At 45.9% G+C, this 17,419-nt stretch overlaps 1 pseudogene; it reads right to left on the reverse strand.

Moving 5' to 3' along the window:
* Positions 1 to 17,058, reverse strand: part of LOC147702355 (uncharacterized) — a 38,987-nt pseudogene extending 21,929 nt beyond the window's left edge.
* Between the last annotated feature and the right edge of the window lie 361 nt (positions 17,059 to 17,419).

The following is a 17,419-nucleotide window of genomic DNA, read 5'->3' on the forward strand; positions in this document are numbered from 1 at the left end:
GTCGGGTCGCTGGCCCGTTTAGTGTACCCCCAGTCCAGAATTTTGTTTGTTCTCCCTTAGGGGTAGTCCCCAAGAAAGAACCTGGGGAGTTCCGATTAATTCATAACTTATCAGCTCCACGAGGTCTTTCCGTAAATGAGGCAATCGATCCAGAAGTGTGTTCGGTGCGGTACGCATCCTTCGATGAGGCCGTAGCCATTTTGAATCGCCTGGGGCCCGGGGCGCTGATGGCGAAGTCAGATATCGAGTCAGCGTTCCGATTGCTCCCGGTACACCCAGACGACCAGCGTCTCCTAGGTTTCATGTTTCAGGGTTGTTATTACATGGATAGGTGTATGCCAATGGGGTGTTCTATATCCTGTGCTTATTTCGAGAAATTCAGTTGTTTTCTACAATGGGTTTTCACAAAGAAAACGGGTTTCCAAGATGTAATGCACTACCTTGATGATTTCTTATTTCTGGGGGCAGCCGGGGGTTTTGAATGTGGCCGGGCCTTGGCCGAATTTTGTGTGTTAATGAAACAGTTAGGCGTGCCATTGGCGCCGGGTAAAACAGTGGGTCCTACGACTTGCCTCGAGTTTCTGGGGATCGAGTTGGACTCCATTGAGGGGTGTTTCCGTTTGCCAGCCGAGAAAGTGTTGAAGTTCAGGGCTGCGCTGCAACTGTGTATAAATGCATCAAAAGTTACGCTGCAACAATTACAGCAAGTGGTGGGACAGTTGAATTTTGCCCTGAGGGTGATACCAATGGCCCGCCCCTTTTCCCGTTCAATTGCCCAAGCGATGGTCGGCCTTAAAGAAGGCCATCATCGCACGAGACTATCGGCCGAGATCCGCCAGGACATGCGTATTTGGTTAGCATTCCTGGCGGATTTCAATGGTAGAATCGTCTGGAACAAACCAGCCGTCTCTTCTGAGGAGCTGGGGCTATGGACAGATTCGGCGGGAAGCATAGGTTTTGGCGCCATTTTCGGCACAAAATGGTCGGCACAAAGATGGCCGACTTGGTGGCATGAGAAGGGTCTGACGAGTAATATTGCTTTCCTCGAACTGTTTCCCATCTTGGTGGCCTTGAGAACATGGCCCGATGGGTTCAAAAATCACTCGGTCATATTTTGGTCGGACAATATGACTGTGGTCGAGTGCATCAATAGTCAGGCAGCACGTTGTAAACTGATCTTAAGACTGCTTAAAGAAATTGTTTTACTATGTATGCAATTGAACGTGCTATTCAGAGCAAAACACGTGCCAGGGGTGATGAATCAGGCAGCTGACGCACTGTCTCGTTTTCAAATGCAGGCTTTTTCGGGTTTCCTTCCCTCAGCGGACCCGGAGCCGGCACCCTTTACCGAAGCTCTCTGGTCTCTCGGTGCCCCGAACTTCGTCACCTCGTGGGAGAGAGTCTAGCACCAAGGACGAGGAAGGCATATGAAGGGGCGTTTCGGGCCTATTTAGCCTTTTTGGGGAGTGATAGAGAGCGACTTTGGGGTCATGAGGAATGGGTGGTGAATTTCCTGATGTCCTTACGTAGGGCTGGGAAATCGGTGGCTACGGCCCAGAGGCATCGTGCTGCCATTTCCTTTGTTGCCAGAGCACACGCTATCCAGGACCCAACAGCGTCCTTCGTTGTACAGAAAGCGCTGCGTGGGTGGCAACGCCTTGAGGGTCGCAGAGTAGATGAAAGGCGCCCGATAGGTTTGGATAGATTGTCCCAGTTGTTGGCTACACTTCCTGCCACATGTTCATCTCAGTTTGAGGCAGTGCTGTTCCGAGCCGCGTTTACGCTAGCATTTCACGGAGCAATGCGGGTAGGCGAACTAGTTGCAAGGAACAAACTCGATGTGGCGGGGGGTTTGTGCCGGGAACACGTTCAGATCAGGGGAGAAACAATGACTGTCTCCTTTGTAAGGTCTAAGACTGACCAGGATGGGATGGGTGACTGCGTCATCATACGCAGGATTCCAGGGTCCTCCATATGTCCGGTAAAGTGTTTAGAGGATTACCTAGCACGAAGGGTGGCATCATGGGGGGGGACTTTGTTAAGACACGCGGACGCCACCCCACTGACGAAATTTCAGTTTCAGCGGGTGCTTGCGATGTCAGTTGCCGCTGCGGGCTTGAACCCGGGCGAATTTGGGACCCATTCCTTTCGGATAGGGGCTGCTACGGAAGCTACAGCCAGGGGTCTTAATGTGGAGCAAGTGAAACGAATGGGGCGTTGGTCCTCCAATTGTTATAAAAGATATGTGCGGTTGCACATGTTGTGAAGCTGTAATTATGTACTCTGTACTCACGCTTCTTGTTTTTGTTTGGTTTCAGTTACGCAAGCCTACGAGGCGGGGCGGACTATGCAGTCGACCTTACACCGGGCCAGCGGTCAGACATCACCGGCTGTGAAAAAGGAGGTGTGGGTCGTGGGCCACTCATACGTGAGGCGTGCCGCAGACGTATTCAAAGCAGGTGACATGATTCACGTAGCTGGGGAATACGGGTACAGGATGTCCTTCTACGGAAGGGGCGGTCTCTGTATTGACCAGTTTCAAACATTTTTTGAGGGTTTGTTAGGGCGGACAAGGTCACCGCCGTCTATAGTTATAGTGCATGTTGGGGGCAATGATTTGGTCACCATCGGTAGACGACTACTCCTGGAGGCAATGCTTTCCACGGTAAGTTGGTTGGCGAGGAGAGTTCCGGGGTGCACGATTGCATGGTCCCATTTGATTCCACGAAAGGTGTGGCGGGGGGCTATCTCTATACCTGCTTTGAATCACTCTGTTAGGAAGCTTAACAATAAAGTGAGTAGGTTGTTCCGTTCCAGGACATTGCATTCTATTTCTCATAGCTGTATTAATGATGACAGGATGTATTCGGGGGATGGTGTGCATTTGTCTTGGGAGGGGAATGAGTTGTTCTTAGGAGACTTCTTAGCATGGTTGAAATCTTTGAAACATGACCTTTAGGTAGGAGTTTTGTGGGGGGTCCGGATAGCCGGTCAACTATCCGGCCTGTGGCGGTAAGGTCATGATCGGTGAGCACTAATTGGAAGATCCCTATGAGTGGGCGTCACCCAACACGGATGGGAGCGCTCGGGGGAGGTGGCCTTTGGCCCCTCAACGGGGAGGCGGTCCCTTCTAAGGATGGGTCGCCGGAAGAAGAGGAAAGGCGGTCAAGGCCCCTTCCTGTGTAGGAGGGGTTACAGCCCCCTCCTGGGGAATTTCCCGGGGCCAGTGACATCTGCGACGGCAGATGCGGTAAGTTGTGTGGGGTTGGGGGGAGGTCTACGATACCTTCTAGATACCTCACACGAGTCTTCGAACGACCTTTAACTGGCGTCGAGTTGATAAGTGCCCCCGTCAAGACAAGGGAAATTGTAGTAGTTGCACGTGAGTACGCCTCAGTGCTGTCGCCCCTCCCAAGTGGGGGGGGTATGTCTGGTTAGGGATCTTGACACCGGTTACGACCTTGCCGTTGGCCCTTAAACGTTAGGATGTACAATTTCAATATTTCAAGTAAATGTTTTGTAGGATGTTAGATCGGCTAGGAGAACCTCTGTATTAGAGAATCTGTTAAGGTTAGCCAAACATCGCAGTGTGGTATGAAATTGTACATTAATGTTTAAATGTTCTAATTTTTTGTTTTTAATAAATACGGCCGGGAGGGTCACTCCCTCCCACTTCCAAAAACTTCAAGAACCGTTTCCGGTTTCCCTCATTTGGGGATTGTGTTGAGAGGGGGTGGCGGGTATCTCAGCCATATGGAAAGGGGCGACCACTCGGTCCCCCCGAACGTATGGCAGAGTGCCTCGATCCCCCCGGGAAGACATTTTTGGGCGGGAGGCGCGTCTCGGCTGGTATGCCCGAAGCGGCGTAGCCGGGGCGCGCTTTTTCCCGCCCTTGAGTGGGCTGGCCTAGACACGGACGCCGCCGGCCACGCCCTCGGGGCAGGCAGGGGCGGGTTTACGCCCACCCTGAAGATGGATAAAAAGAGACGCAAGACCAGAAGACATCCTCTTGTTCCTGTGCTCTGAAGCTGCACCTCCCCGCTGCACGTGAGCTCGAGACGGAACGAAGAGCCAATTTTGACCCACCCACCAGCCCCTGGGGACAGCTAGTTGTTTTAATAAAGTTGATCAGTTATTATATTTCGTTTTCAGGTTGTTTTGGTGTTATGTTGATATTTAATGTGTAATAAAGATTGGTATAATGTTACAAGTTGGTGATTAAAGTATGTCGGATTTAAGGTCCATTTAGACACAGGTTTTTCGGTCATAGTGGCCAATGTAGTTTCGTTTAGTTAGCACTTGTCGTATTTATTTCGGTCAGGCGGTAGGCGGTAAGGTCATGATCGGTGAGCACTAATTGGAAGATCCCTATGAGTGGGCGTCACCCAACACGGATGGGAGCGCTCGGGGGAGGTGGCCTTTGGCCCCTCAACGGGGAGGCGGTCCCTTCTAAGGATGGGTCGCCGGAAGAAGAGGAAAGGCGGTCAAGGCCCCTTCCTGTGTAGGAGGGGTTACAGCCCCCTCCTGGGGAATTTCCCGGGGCCAGTGACATCTGCGACGGCAGATGCGGTAAGTTGTGTGGGGTTGGGGGGAGGTCTACGATACCTTCTAGATACCTCACACGAGTCTTCGAACGACCTTTAACTGGCGTCGAGTTGATAAGTGCCCCCGTCAAGACAAGGGAAATTGTAGTAGTTGCACGTGAGTACGCCTCAGTGCTGTCGCCCCTCCCAAGTGGGGGGGTATGTCTGGTTAGGGATCTTGACACCGGTTACGACCTTGCCGTTGGCCCTTAAACGTTAGGATGTACAATTTCAATATTTCAAGTAAATGTTTTGTAGGATGTTAGATCGGCTAGGAGAACCTCTGTATTAGAGAATCTGTTAAGGTTAGCCAAACATCGCAGTGTGGTATGAAATTGTACATTAATGTTTAAATGTTCTAATTTTTTGTTTTTAATAAATACGGCCGGGAGGGTCACTCCCTCCCACTTCCAAAAACTTCAAGAACCGTTTCCGGTTTCCCTCATTTGGGGATTGTGTTGAGAGGGGGTGGCGGGTATCTCAGCCATATGAGAGAGAGAGAACTGGTGCTGCTCTGTTGTTGTACTTGTGAATGTTAATGAAGCTTGCACACGTCTCCAATAAGGAAAAGCTAAAATGATCATAAAGCTGCAGTGACATAAGTTAAATGCATGCACTGAAAGAACATGTTGGATAGACTTCGGATGGCCTGGGCTTTTAAGCAACTTTTCAGCAGAAAGGAGTGGTACTTAAACTAAGATACTTATAATGAGTGACATCCTAAGTGAGATGAGGCTGGTAACAACGAGATCCATGGGAATACTGCAGATATATTTTCCTTTCACTCAATCCCTTCAGGTGCTGAAAGAGCCATGGTGGCTGCATCAAAGCACAAGGGAAAAGGATGAATTACTGGGGGAATGGACCCAGATTTAACTAGCACCCTGGAAGTTTCTCATTTTTTATCGGACCCTCCCTGTCCAACTTATGCTGGGCCTGATTCATGGAAGGCTGCATGACTGCATGGATGAGTGTGTTGAAGGCTGGATGGATGATGAAGATTTGTGTGTGAGTGGATTGATAAGTTGATCGATGCACATAGTGTGAGTGGATGAATGGATGTATTTCTGTTGGTGGATATATGAATGAAATGTCTTAGATGAATGTACATGTTAATGCATGTTTGGTATTTCTTTGCTTGTGCTATTTTTACACTATCTTTTTTTATTTCTTTTTCTGTCTCTAGCACACCTAATATTTCTAAATGTTATAATCTCCACTATTCGAGGATAAGAGAGACAGGGGCAGATTTATCATAGTGTTGCATTGCCTTTCCATCACGCAAGGTAACGCAAGGGTAACACAACACTAAAGTCAGATTTACCAATCAACGCAAGGTCACCTTGTGTGGCCCTGGGTGCCTGGTAAATCTGGAGAAATGCAAGGCAGCACAAGTCGCTGCCGTGCATTAATCTGTGCCATGAAGGCGTTCCATGGGTGTAGTGTGGGTGTTTCCATGCATTTGCCCATGGATGTTGGCGCATTCCCAGTGTTGGTTAAAATAGGAGAGGTACCCCTTAACGAGAGTCAAGGGAAATAGGGTTCACCAACCAGTATAAAAAAGCAATTCCCTTGAACAAAGTCATATACATAAACACTATAAATGAGAAAAAAAAAATTAAGGAACTATGACAATTAGATCTGGAGTAAAAAATTTAGCAAAATGTATTGTATACAGTAAAGTTTAAAAAGCAGAAAATATAATAAACTGCTTAACACAGGTTAAAATAGAAATTATAAAATAACAGTACATAAACAATATTGACCCGCAATATTGCTAGGAACAGACAGAAAAACAGTAAGACATATGATTTGTACAATACAAGGCGTGTGTTCTGATGCTTTTTTGGGACAACGTAATGTACATATGTGGTAATACTGTATCAACAACGATGTTTGAGCCACGAATCACACTGTATTAAGGCGTCGACGCGTTTCGGTGGTCCTTTGGAATTCTATCCACCTCTATCAAGACAAAAAATCAATTTCTGTCGTGGTGTACATATGGTCCTCTTTAGTATGAGAGACCAATCTGTATGGTTAGAATGATCTTCCTCTGTGGTGGCGTGGTTGATTGGGCCGAGAGTGTCTTAGAGCAACGTTCGGGCTTTGTCTTTGTAATTGTCCCTTATCCGTAACGTGTTGAAAGTTTATGGTAAGGTGATTCAGGTCTGGACACAAAAATGATTCCTTGTATAATAGCTTTTATTCTGGCCTTGTGGTTCAGAGTACCTGCGATCTGTTAGGTTGGATGGCAGTGTAGAGTCAAATTAATTTTGTTGCACAGCGCTTTAATTTTCAAATGCGCTGCGTTAGACCAGAGGCGCATAAGTCTTGCCCCAGTAGCGTGAGTCTTTGTTCCCTCTACGTCTGCTGGCGGCTGCACGCTTCTCTGGTCCTGACGGTGCAGTAAATTATCACTTTATTTTGAGCTTTTTAGCGAACTGGTGAGGCACTTCACTCGTCGGCCACTTTCAAGGGGTTCCAGCCGCCCCTGATTTTAGCTGTAATATTTGCTTCTCTACTTGACTGAATCCCGTGATGTTATACTAAGCCGCAATTCCTTTTCTTCCATGGCCTCATTTTCATTAAATCACCAGCATTAGTGCATGCTATGAAAAAACAAAAGAACATTAAATTCTGAGTAACAAAGATTTTGCCTTTAGGGAATTTTGCAGCACTCGTTACCTGCCACGTGCCTACACCACTCCGTTAGTGAGAAATTAAGAACATTTCTCGTTTTAATCAATATTTTAATTTTTAAAATAGTACATTATAACTCTTTCCATCGTGATGTCTGCATTAAGACTGCCAGCGTTTGCCTGTTTGTGCCCCCTGTATTTTCTTTCTCTCTTTGCAGCCAGTTTTATGACAGTGACCTTACCAGTTTGCTGTTGACGCTTAGAATAACATTCCCTTGTTGTGCGTTGGCGACCATGGCTTAGGCCCAATTGTCATTCGCGTGATTAAGAAAAATTGCACATTGCATCAGGAACCAAAATATTTTCGTAGGATTGTGGTTAGTGTGGTAACAGGGCAGGGCAGGAGGTGCTCCGTCAAAAGATGTTCACTTTCCCAGGAACTGTTGAAAGCTCTTAACTTCATAGTGCTGCCGCTCACGTCCCGTAGAAGTTTGTTCAGGACGATCTTGTCACCACCAATGTTTTTTTTTAACATCATATTTTATTTATTTTACATGGCGTAGCCCGGGACGTGTCCACCAATGTTTTTGATGATGCTTTTTGCCCACCATCTGCGATTTTTTAAATGAAAGTCACAGCATGTATTTCAAATCACAAAAAGAAGTAGTTTTTTTGCTCTTTGTTATTACTTGTAGAGTTAACGGCTATCATTACTAAAACTATTTTTGCATCTCGAGCTGTAATAATGACAGAAAAATCTTAGGTCACAATTGGTAAAGGTGAATTAGCTCAATGAATTGATGCATCTACTGCAAATTTCAATATGTAGTCTGTGCGTAAACAGCTTGCCATTCTATGTGTGCTCCGAACATATTAGGATAGGAATAGACAGACAGAACCGAAGCTATTTAAAATAACACCTAGAAAACAAATTGACAATATTTCCAGGTAAGACGTTATAAAATCTTACACTTTTTGCATGTATATATCCAGGACTGGATTTCATAAAACAGTTTTGCATTGGTGGTATTTGAATTAGTCAGCAGTATGAGTGAGATCCCTTAATCAGACTTGAATTTATGGTCTTTGAAGTTGTAGGAGGTAAAACCTACTAGTTATGTTGCAATTTGTTTGCGTTAAATTGAGCAGTGCATGATGCCAGACCCACATGGATACATAATGTATGTTTTTTAGAGTTCTGCGAACAGAGAACTCTCGATGGTGGGACAGCGCAACCCTCTGCATTTACATAATGTATGTTTATTGCCAGTGGAATTTCTATGCATTTTTGAACAGCAAATTGGAATGATTCCACCACAAATCTATTAACTTGATATGGGCTCTGAAACATATTAAGGGCTTTAGATACAAATCTCAATGGTAGACTTCTCACTTCAGGCTAGAGCTGAATATATATTATTATTATTATTATTATTATTTAGAGATTTGTAGAGTGCACAGCTACCTCCGACGGAGGTGTCCCGGCGCTGGAGACAATATCTCATAAAGTTCAGAAGGGATCAGAAAGAAAAAGTAGGCTAAATCAGGGAAAAGAGCCAGGTTTTAAGTTTCTTTCGAAACAGCGGCTCAGAAGTCAGGAATCTCAGTTCTGTTGGAAGGTGGTTCCACAGTCTAGAGGTGGTCACTGCAAAGGCCCTGCCTCCCGTTCGTGCTAAATGAAAGTGGGGGCAGATCATGAGGTGGAGATACTTAGATCTGAGATCTCGGGATGCTCGTCAGATCTTCAGTCTGTGTCTCAGATAGGTGGGGCCTCGACCATTGAGAGCTCTAAATGCCAGGGTCAAGGATTTGAACTGTGTTCGTAGTCTCACTGGGAGCCAGTGAAGTTTAATCAGATGGGGTGAGATGGAATGCCGGTAGGGGATATTGCAGATCAGCCTGGCCGCTGAGTTCTGTACTGTCTGTAAACGGTTTATGAGATATGCTGGGGCTCCGGCGTACAGACTATTTGCGTAGTCCAGATGGGAGGTGATGATGGCGTGGACTACTATCTTGCGTGAGTCCAATGGCAGGAAAGGGGTGATTTTTTTAATCATGCGGAGCTTTCCGAAGCATGACGCTGTCACTTTGTTAATTTGGGTCTTGCAGGAGAGGGCAGTGTCAAATTGGAAGCCAAGATTACGGGCCGCTTGGACAGGTACAGGAGGCGGGTCCAATTCGGCAGGCCACCAGAGGCTGGAAGAGATGGGGGATTTCTGGTTGAAAAATAAGACTTCCGTCTTGTCAGTATTTAATTTCAAATTGTTTGAAGACATCCACATTGCGATATTCACTAAGCAGTGTCGAAAGTTTAGCAAGGAGCTTTCAGAGTGATCTTTAAAGGAAAACACCAGCTGGGTGTTGTCAGCATAAAAGATCACCCTGACGCTCCAAGCTTCCACCAGTTTAGCGAGAGGTTTCAGATAAACATTGAAAAGGAGCGGGCTAAGGGCAGAACCCTGTGGTACCCCCCATGTTAACGGTTTCTTAGTGGAGAAGAAAGAGCCCAGCATTACTTGTTGGAATCTATCCGTGAGGAATGATTTGACCCAAGCAAGAGGGGTCCCACCAACTCCCACCTCCTGCAAGTGTATAAGTAGGGTTAGATGGGAGATGGTGTCGAATGCTGCGGATAGGTCGAGGAAAACCAGCATGGCCTCCTCTCCCCTATCCGTGCATTCGCGAATCGACTCGGATACTTCAAGTAGAGCAGATTCGGTGCTGAAGTCCAGCCTGAATCCTGACTGTGAGTCGTGGAACAGCGAATTTGTCTCAAGATAGTTGGACAGCTGTTCTTGTACCGCCTTCTCGAGTACTTTGGCTGGTTTGGGAAGGAGCGAGATAGGGCGGTAATTGCTCAAACATACTGGGTCGACACCTGCTTTTTTTTAATGGGGATTAATACCGCATGTTTCCATACGGGAGGGACAACACATGAGTATAAGGAGGAGTTCCAGATTTCAAGCAGGGGGTTGATGACTAGTGGGGCAATTTCATTCAGGGGCTGGGTCCAATAGGGAACCTGATTTGCATTATAAGAATAGATTAAGGGCATACTCCTTGGTAAGAGGTTTGAAAGTGGTGAATACTTTTGTACAGGGGATGTCAGGATCTAAGGAGGCTTCTATCCGATTCTGAAGGATTGTTGTCGTAATGTTTGCGATTTTTTCCACAAAGAAATCAGATAGGTCTTCGCTAAATGCTTGAGAGGGGGTGACGGGTACTGACAAAGCAGTGGGGTTGGTAAACACTTTAACGATATTAAAGAGGGCCTTGGTAGAGTTTTTTGCGTTAGTAATAGTTACTGCAAAGTATTTACTCATCGTGTTGCGTTTGAGTTTATGAAACTCTTTGAGGGCCTGTCTGTAGAGAGTTTTGGTTGCAGGATCATAAGTCCGACGCCAAAGGCGCTCCTGTTTTTTACATCGGCTTCTGTTTTCCCTTAATTCCGGGGTAAGCCAGGGAGCTGAAGGTTTTGATCTACGGGAAGTGAGGGTCTGTAGGGGCGCGACTTTCTCAATGGAGGTCGTGAGATATATAATACATATATATAATAGATACATACTTATATATAATACATACTTGGTAAGATTTTAACCAGTGCTTTAAATGGGCTTGTACTCACTGGTACTGAGTACCGGCACTTCTTAGAATTATCGCTCTGACTACCGGCACTTCTCTACTGCCCTTGAGAGTACCAGTACTCATGAAAAAGGTAGGCTCACTGGCTGTGCTGGGGAGCAGAAGTGGAATGTGCCTCTGGCAGCCAAGGCGTCGCTTCTGTCTCGCCGATCTGAGCCCCTGCTGAGCTATTCAGCAGGGCTTCCTTTGAATATTGTCCGGGTGCTCGCCATCACGCTGTGATGGGCTTGATGGAGCAGGGTCCGTTCAGGCGAGCAGAGAGGTGAGAGAGGGTGGACAGCAAAAAAGCGCGAAGCAGGTAAAGAATCCGATGTGTAAATGACAATGAAAGAGATGTGGAAGAAACAGAGATGGGCTCCTGGCGTGCGCAAAACAGGAGGGGAGGGGTGCCAGTGAAAGACAGAAAGAGAAGCAGCTGGGAGGGACACAAGGGTGACAACGTCAGCTACAGAGGCTACCGAGAGATACAGAGTGAACATGAGAAAGAGAGGATTGAAGAGAGAGCACATTTGGGTGTGAGATAGAGAGAAGGGCATGCGAGCAAGACAGGTGTGAAGGGGAGGGTGAATGGATGAATGGATAGATTGATGGAAGAGAAAAGACATATCTTCGGGGGAGGGTCATGATTAGTTGCTTAATTTACTTGGTGTCATAAGAGGTTTGGTGCGACATGGTAGTATTTTCAGTTTCTTTTACTCACGTGCTCAAAAATATAAAGTATTGTGCCAAACAACAGCAATTAACAGTATGACATTAAGAAGGTGCAACTATTGCAAAAAAAGGACATGTTAACATATCTCATTTCTATTTCATTTTTTGTAATGAGTTAACCTGCTTTGTTTATATAAACACATGTCTTATGTGTTTGTTGTGTGCTGCAACTAATATAGCAGTTGTTAAGTTTCAGCATGTCTTGCCCTTAGCCCCACCCCTTGCCCCGCCCCTTCATTACACCGCTACCTCATTTTAATGAATACCTGCACTTATTTTTTTCCATTTAAAGCACTGATTTTAACGCACATAATAATTGCTTCAACATATGTGTGGGATTGATTGTACAAGTGATTTTTCAGTGCACACCCCTGATTTTATGGTTATAAAAATAGGCCTTAAACGCATCATCAGCTATACTTGGTTTACAAAGATGTATGTAAATGCACAAGTACGAGGGCATACTTTACTAATAAATGCTCATTTGGCACAATCATCTTGTTTTATATTAAGCTACACTTCTGTGTATTTCCTGGGATTTATCAAGGTGTTATGAGGCAAGATCAAGGTAAATATAATTAACACCTAATCAGGTGGAATTAAGCAAACAAAAAGTGGTAAACATCTGCAGTTAGTGTGATGGTCACTGTTGATGTGCGCAGATGAAACCCAAATAATAAATAAAAATAATAAAATCTAAATTAAATGAAGAGTCCTACTGTCTAAATATATTCGAAGTTGATTATTTTAAGGGAAAACTGTTGGTTGGATGTGTAGATGTGTCTACTCCACTCTCAAAGTCAGACTGGATCTTGCTCAGGCTGCGTAGCAACAATTTGTAAATGCTACACCCACTCAGGAAGATAGTAGAAGAAGCTATTAATAAAGGAACAAGCATTTTTGAAGTCAAATGGTCTGGCCTTCGCAAACTGGTCCAATGGTTATTTATTTTTTTTGTGCAAGAAGCGCCACAAAAAGAACAAAAGAAAACATTTGGCATCCTATCCTTATGTTTTTTATTATAAATGTTAAATTAAAAAGAAAAATCTACTGATGTGGCAACTATACTAGTCATGATAGATAAAATTAAATAGCATAATTAAACCAATTGTATCACTGAAAGAGAAATTAACTATGTTTACATTGTTGTGAACCATGTGTAAAGGCTTTGTGCAGTCAATAAATGTGAGGAGAGCTAATGGGTTAAATGGGTTGATTCACATCACTTCGTGGGCAGAAGCAAGATATGAATGACAATTTAACAGACCAGTAGATGAAGCCCGCTGACCAAAAGACCCTGGGCCTCATTTATGAGGCAGTGTGTCACTTTTACGCCGCCGGTGCGTCACTTTTTGTGACTCACCAGCAGCATAAAAAATATGCCTTATAGCATCATATTTACAAATTGACGCATCCAAGTAGATGCGTAACTTTGTAAACCCTTGCGCTACATTATACCTACGCCAGGTATAATTTATGCAGGGGGGCGTTCTGAAGCAAGAAAGGGGCATAGAAGTGATGCAGTGAAATCTAAAAGATTTTATTGTGCCACTTCTAGGACACAAATGCGTCAATTTCTTGCGCCTGCCTCACAGCAGGCGTAAGACTGACACAGGCCCTTTCACATGGGGCTTGCCCAATGTGAAAGGACACATTGCTGGAGTTGCGTCACTTTTGTGACACACTCCAGCAATGCGTCACTTTTGCGCCATACAGATGCGTCAGAAATACTGACGTATCTGTAACTCCTAGCTCCATGATGCGTCATACTGTAAATATGATGAATCATTGGTGTCGCAAGGAGGGCGCAGTGAAAAGTGATGCATCGCTGTTTTCACACAGCGATGCATCACTTTTCATAAATGAGGTCCCCTCTATGTTTGTATATTTTTTATGATTATTTTGAAAAACAGCAGTCTGGTGAGATAGCTAAAGATGTCTCAGAGACACCACCTACAATTTGGAGCGTAGTCTGTAATATGTGCGCAGATGGAGCAGACAGTAGCGGCCTGTGGTGGGAGTGCTGCTGGGCTAGATGTGGGTGGGGGGGCAGGGTGGGAGGTAGTAATCTCCAGAATACAGCAACACAGAGGTAAGTACACAAACAAATAGATAAAATATTTTTGTTGCGCGCACTGCAATCGCCAAATGCGATGCAGCGCGCGCAACAAAATTTGTTTTATCAATTTGTTTGTGTACCTACCTCTGTGCGGCCGTATTCCAGAGTTTACTACCCCCTGCCCTTCCTCCGTCCCACGTCAGCGCCCGGCAGCACTCCCACCACAGGCTGCTACTGGTAGCAGGCCAGTGTTTTTCATCACTTGAGATCTATGCTTGACTGCACACTTATTTTAGACTACATGTGCCTCAGTTTTGTTTGCTGCCATACTTTCTTTGTAAACAGATTTTACGATTTGAACATTCCCGTGAAATACTGACCTAATAGATTTTGGAAATAAAGTTGGCTTTTCGCTCTATCCAGGCAGACCTCAATGTTCATTGACGGTATAATTGGTGATTCACAAACAAGGTAATAGATTTATAAGAAGAGTTTTGAAATATCCCCTCGTGGAACACTGTCTTCTTTGTTTCTTCCAACTGCCACAGATTTGAGTTGGACGGTATCATGAATAACTGAAAAGTATGTTTCTTATACCAATGCGAGGACGTAAAGGAAGCCCACTGCAAATTATAATAACTTTTTTCCTTAATCAAACACTACAATTTTAGGAAGAAATAATAGGAATTAGTTGGTAAAAGAAAGTCTACCTGTAATAGCTAGCATATTGATAAATGCATTTTGTAAAGACTCTGCTGGCACTGTTCTAAAATAGGAGGTCTATATGTTCGTTTTACAAATGGAGTTGCAGAATCATTTGGCATTGGGGCAGTGAGGCCATTAGAAAAGAAGAGATGAACAATTGTTGTTAGATGACTTTTCACCTCTTCATTTACATAATAGGCAGGTATCTAAAAAGGCCTTAGGCTCACAACAACCCCTGCTTATTAACCTTATTAACCTTAATTATATCTTGACTTTATTATCTGGGATTGCCCAGGGGTTACACACAGCTTCTCATAGTGCAGGAGTCTGAAAGGATCTCTAACTCTGTCATATTGCTTTGTTTACATCACAAAAATGCTTTATCTGCAGAGCCTTCTGTGCACTTGACCAGAAGTGTGTAGATTTTAAAAAATGTATTTTTACTTGGCCCTTCGCCAGCCTAGCCCAGCGTCATGCCCCCACCCGACCAACTGGCCTGCGCCAGTTTCTTTTGCTGCTCTCTTGCCCCCTCTCTTGCTCCTTCTACCTCCCCAGGACTACTTAATGAAGGTTGCTGTGTGGCCGCTCGCAGTCGGTGCGCCGCTGCAAGGAAGCCTGTCTGTGCCTGTCCATGCCCGGACCACACCCCGCACTGGTACCCCTGGTTCCACACCCGCCTTCGCTACTCCGCCTGCAAAATCCGGAACCTCCAACCCAAGCTACGAGACAACAACTGCCGAACCACCTTTCAGCACTTCACCAAAGGACCCTTCACATGCCACCACCGCTGCTTCTCCTGCAACGTCCGAACCCCCACAACCACAAACCTCCATCGCATGCCTCTCCAAAAACCCCAACTATGCTGCAGCATACTCAATGTCAGATCCCTCTGTAAGTATGCCACCGAGATCTGGGACACCGTAACCACCCTCGATCCCAACGTGATGTTCATCACCAAACCCTGGCTCACCTCGTGTCTGCACCCAACATCACCTCAGCTACGCCCCCAGATACAGTATGATTCACTGCGACTGCCCAAACAGACCCAGCAGAGGCATTGCCATCATCCACAAAGACTCCCTCGACTGCATCGCCCTGGACGACAACACCACACCGATCATGGAACAGCACAACTTCCAAATCAAACCCAAAGCCAAAACCACCATCAGAGGAACCTTCACTTACGGACCTCCAGGCCCCTGTGCCAGCTTCTGAAATGCTATCCCGGACTTCATTAAACCACAAGCAATAGACTCCGATCACTACATATTCTTGGGAGAACTCAACTTCCACCTTGAAGACCCCGTTGACTTCACCACCACCTCTCTTCGCGACTTGCGAATCATCAACCTCTCTCAACTGGTCACCACCCCTATGAACAGTGCAGGACATACCCTGACACATCCTGGACCCCAGTTTTTCCACCAGTGACTGTGCCAAGTTCTACAAAAGGGGATGATGGACGGAGCGTTGGAGCAAATCAAACACTCACCCCCAGTCAAGTGATCTGGGTTTAATCCATCACCATTCTTTAGCTCACTCTGCCATCCCAGTTCAGACATGGCCATATGCAAATCAGTCTGACCCTGTGCCTCATGGGAACAGTCCAGCCCGAACTGCCAAGCCATGTCTTCCCTGGACCAGAAACAAGCATCCTGGGACCGGTTTCGGATTAATAATCCTCATCAGCCAGGCTATCTTGAATCCAGTGGCAAAGTAAGCAAGGGACTCACGTCTGAGCATACCCTGCCAACTTAGGGCGAACAAAGCGATACAAAAGGGGATGATGGACGGAGCGTTGGAGCAAATCAAACACTCACCCCCAGTCAAGTGATCTGGGTTTAATCCATCACCATTCTTTAGCTCACTCTGCTACCCCAATTCAGACATGGCCATATGCATATCAGTCTGACCCTGTGCCTCATGGGAACAGTCCAGCCCAAACTGCCAAGCCATGTCTTTCCTGGACCTGAAACAAGCATTCTGGGACCGGTTTCGGATTCATAATCCTTATCAGCCAGGCTATCTTGAATCCAGTGGCAAAGTGAGCAAGGGACTCACGTATGAGCATACCCTGCCAACTTAGGGCGAACAAAGCGATACAAAAGGGGATGATGGTCGGAGCGTTGAAGCAAATCAAACACTCACCCCCAGTCAAGTGATCTGGGTTTAATCCATCACCATTCTTTAGCTCACTTGCCAACTGGATTCAAGATAGCCTAGCTGATGAGGATTATGAATCCGAATCCGAAACCGGTCCCAGGATGCTTGTTTCCGGTCAAGAGAAGACATGGCTTGGCAGTTCGGGCTGAACTGTTCTCATGAGGCACAGGGTCAGACTGATTTGCATATGGCCATGTCTGAACTGGGGTGGCTGAGTGAGCTAAAGAATGGTAATGGATGAAACCCAGATCAGTTGACTGGGGTTGAGTGTTTGATTTGCTCAAATGCTCCGTCCATCATCCCCTTTTGTATCGCCAAGTTCTCCCACACCAGTGAGCTGACCTGGACATACCTCAGCATTGTTCACTTTTTCATTGACGGCCCGCAAGAAGCTGCCAAGAGACACCCCGTTCCTCCACAATGTAACTGGAGCAAAGTCATCAAACCCATCTGGACCATTGCCTCGAAAGGAACCAGACCAACTCCCACTGACTTTCTTGCACTCGACATCCTGAACTTCTCGAACAGGACCATCATTACCGGTCGACAACATTGCTCATAGACAAACAATCCCAATCCCAGTGGAAGACCCACTGAGCAAGCCAGATGGTTCACCTCTGAACTAATGACCCTCAAATCCATTTCAAGAAGCTGGAAAAACTCTGGTGCTCCGACAAGACCCCTGCAAATCTCAACTCCTTCAACATTTACCTCCACCGGCTCAAGGAAATCAAAAATGAAGCCCTCACCATCCACCTAGAAGCTATCACCAACCACACCAAAGAGCCCTTAAACATTGTTTGCTTCCAAAGCAAGTCTCTTGAAGGCATCGCCACCTTCCTTTCCAGGACAAACTCAGAGTATCCCCCTTCCACCCTTCGGTAAAAACTGTCAGTGTTCCAGGGAAGGACAGC

The sequence above is a fragment of the Lissotriton vulgaris genome, chromosome 7 (genome assembly GCF_964263255.1).
Source record: "Lissotriton vulgaris chromosome 7, aLisVul1.2, whole genome shotgun sequence".
NCBI classification, from domain to species: domain Eukaryota; kingdom Metazoa; phylum Chordata; class Amphibia; order Caudata; family Salamandridae; genus Lissotriton; species Lissotriton vulgaris.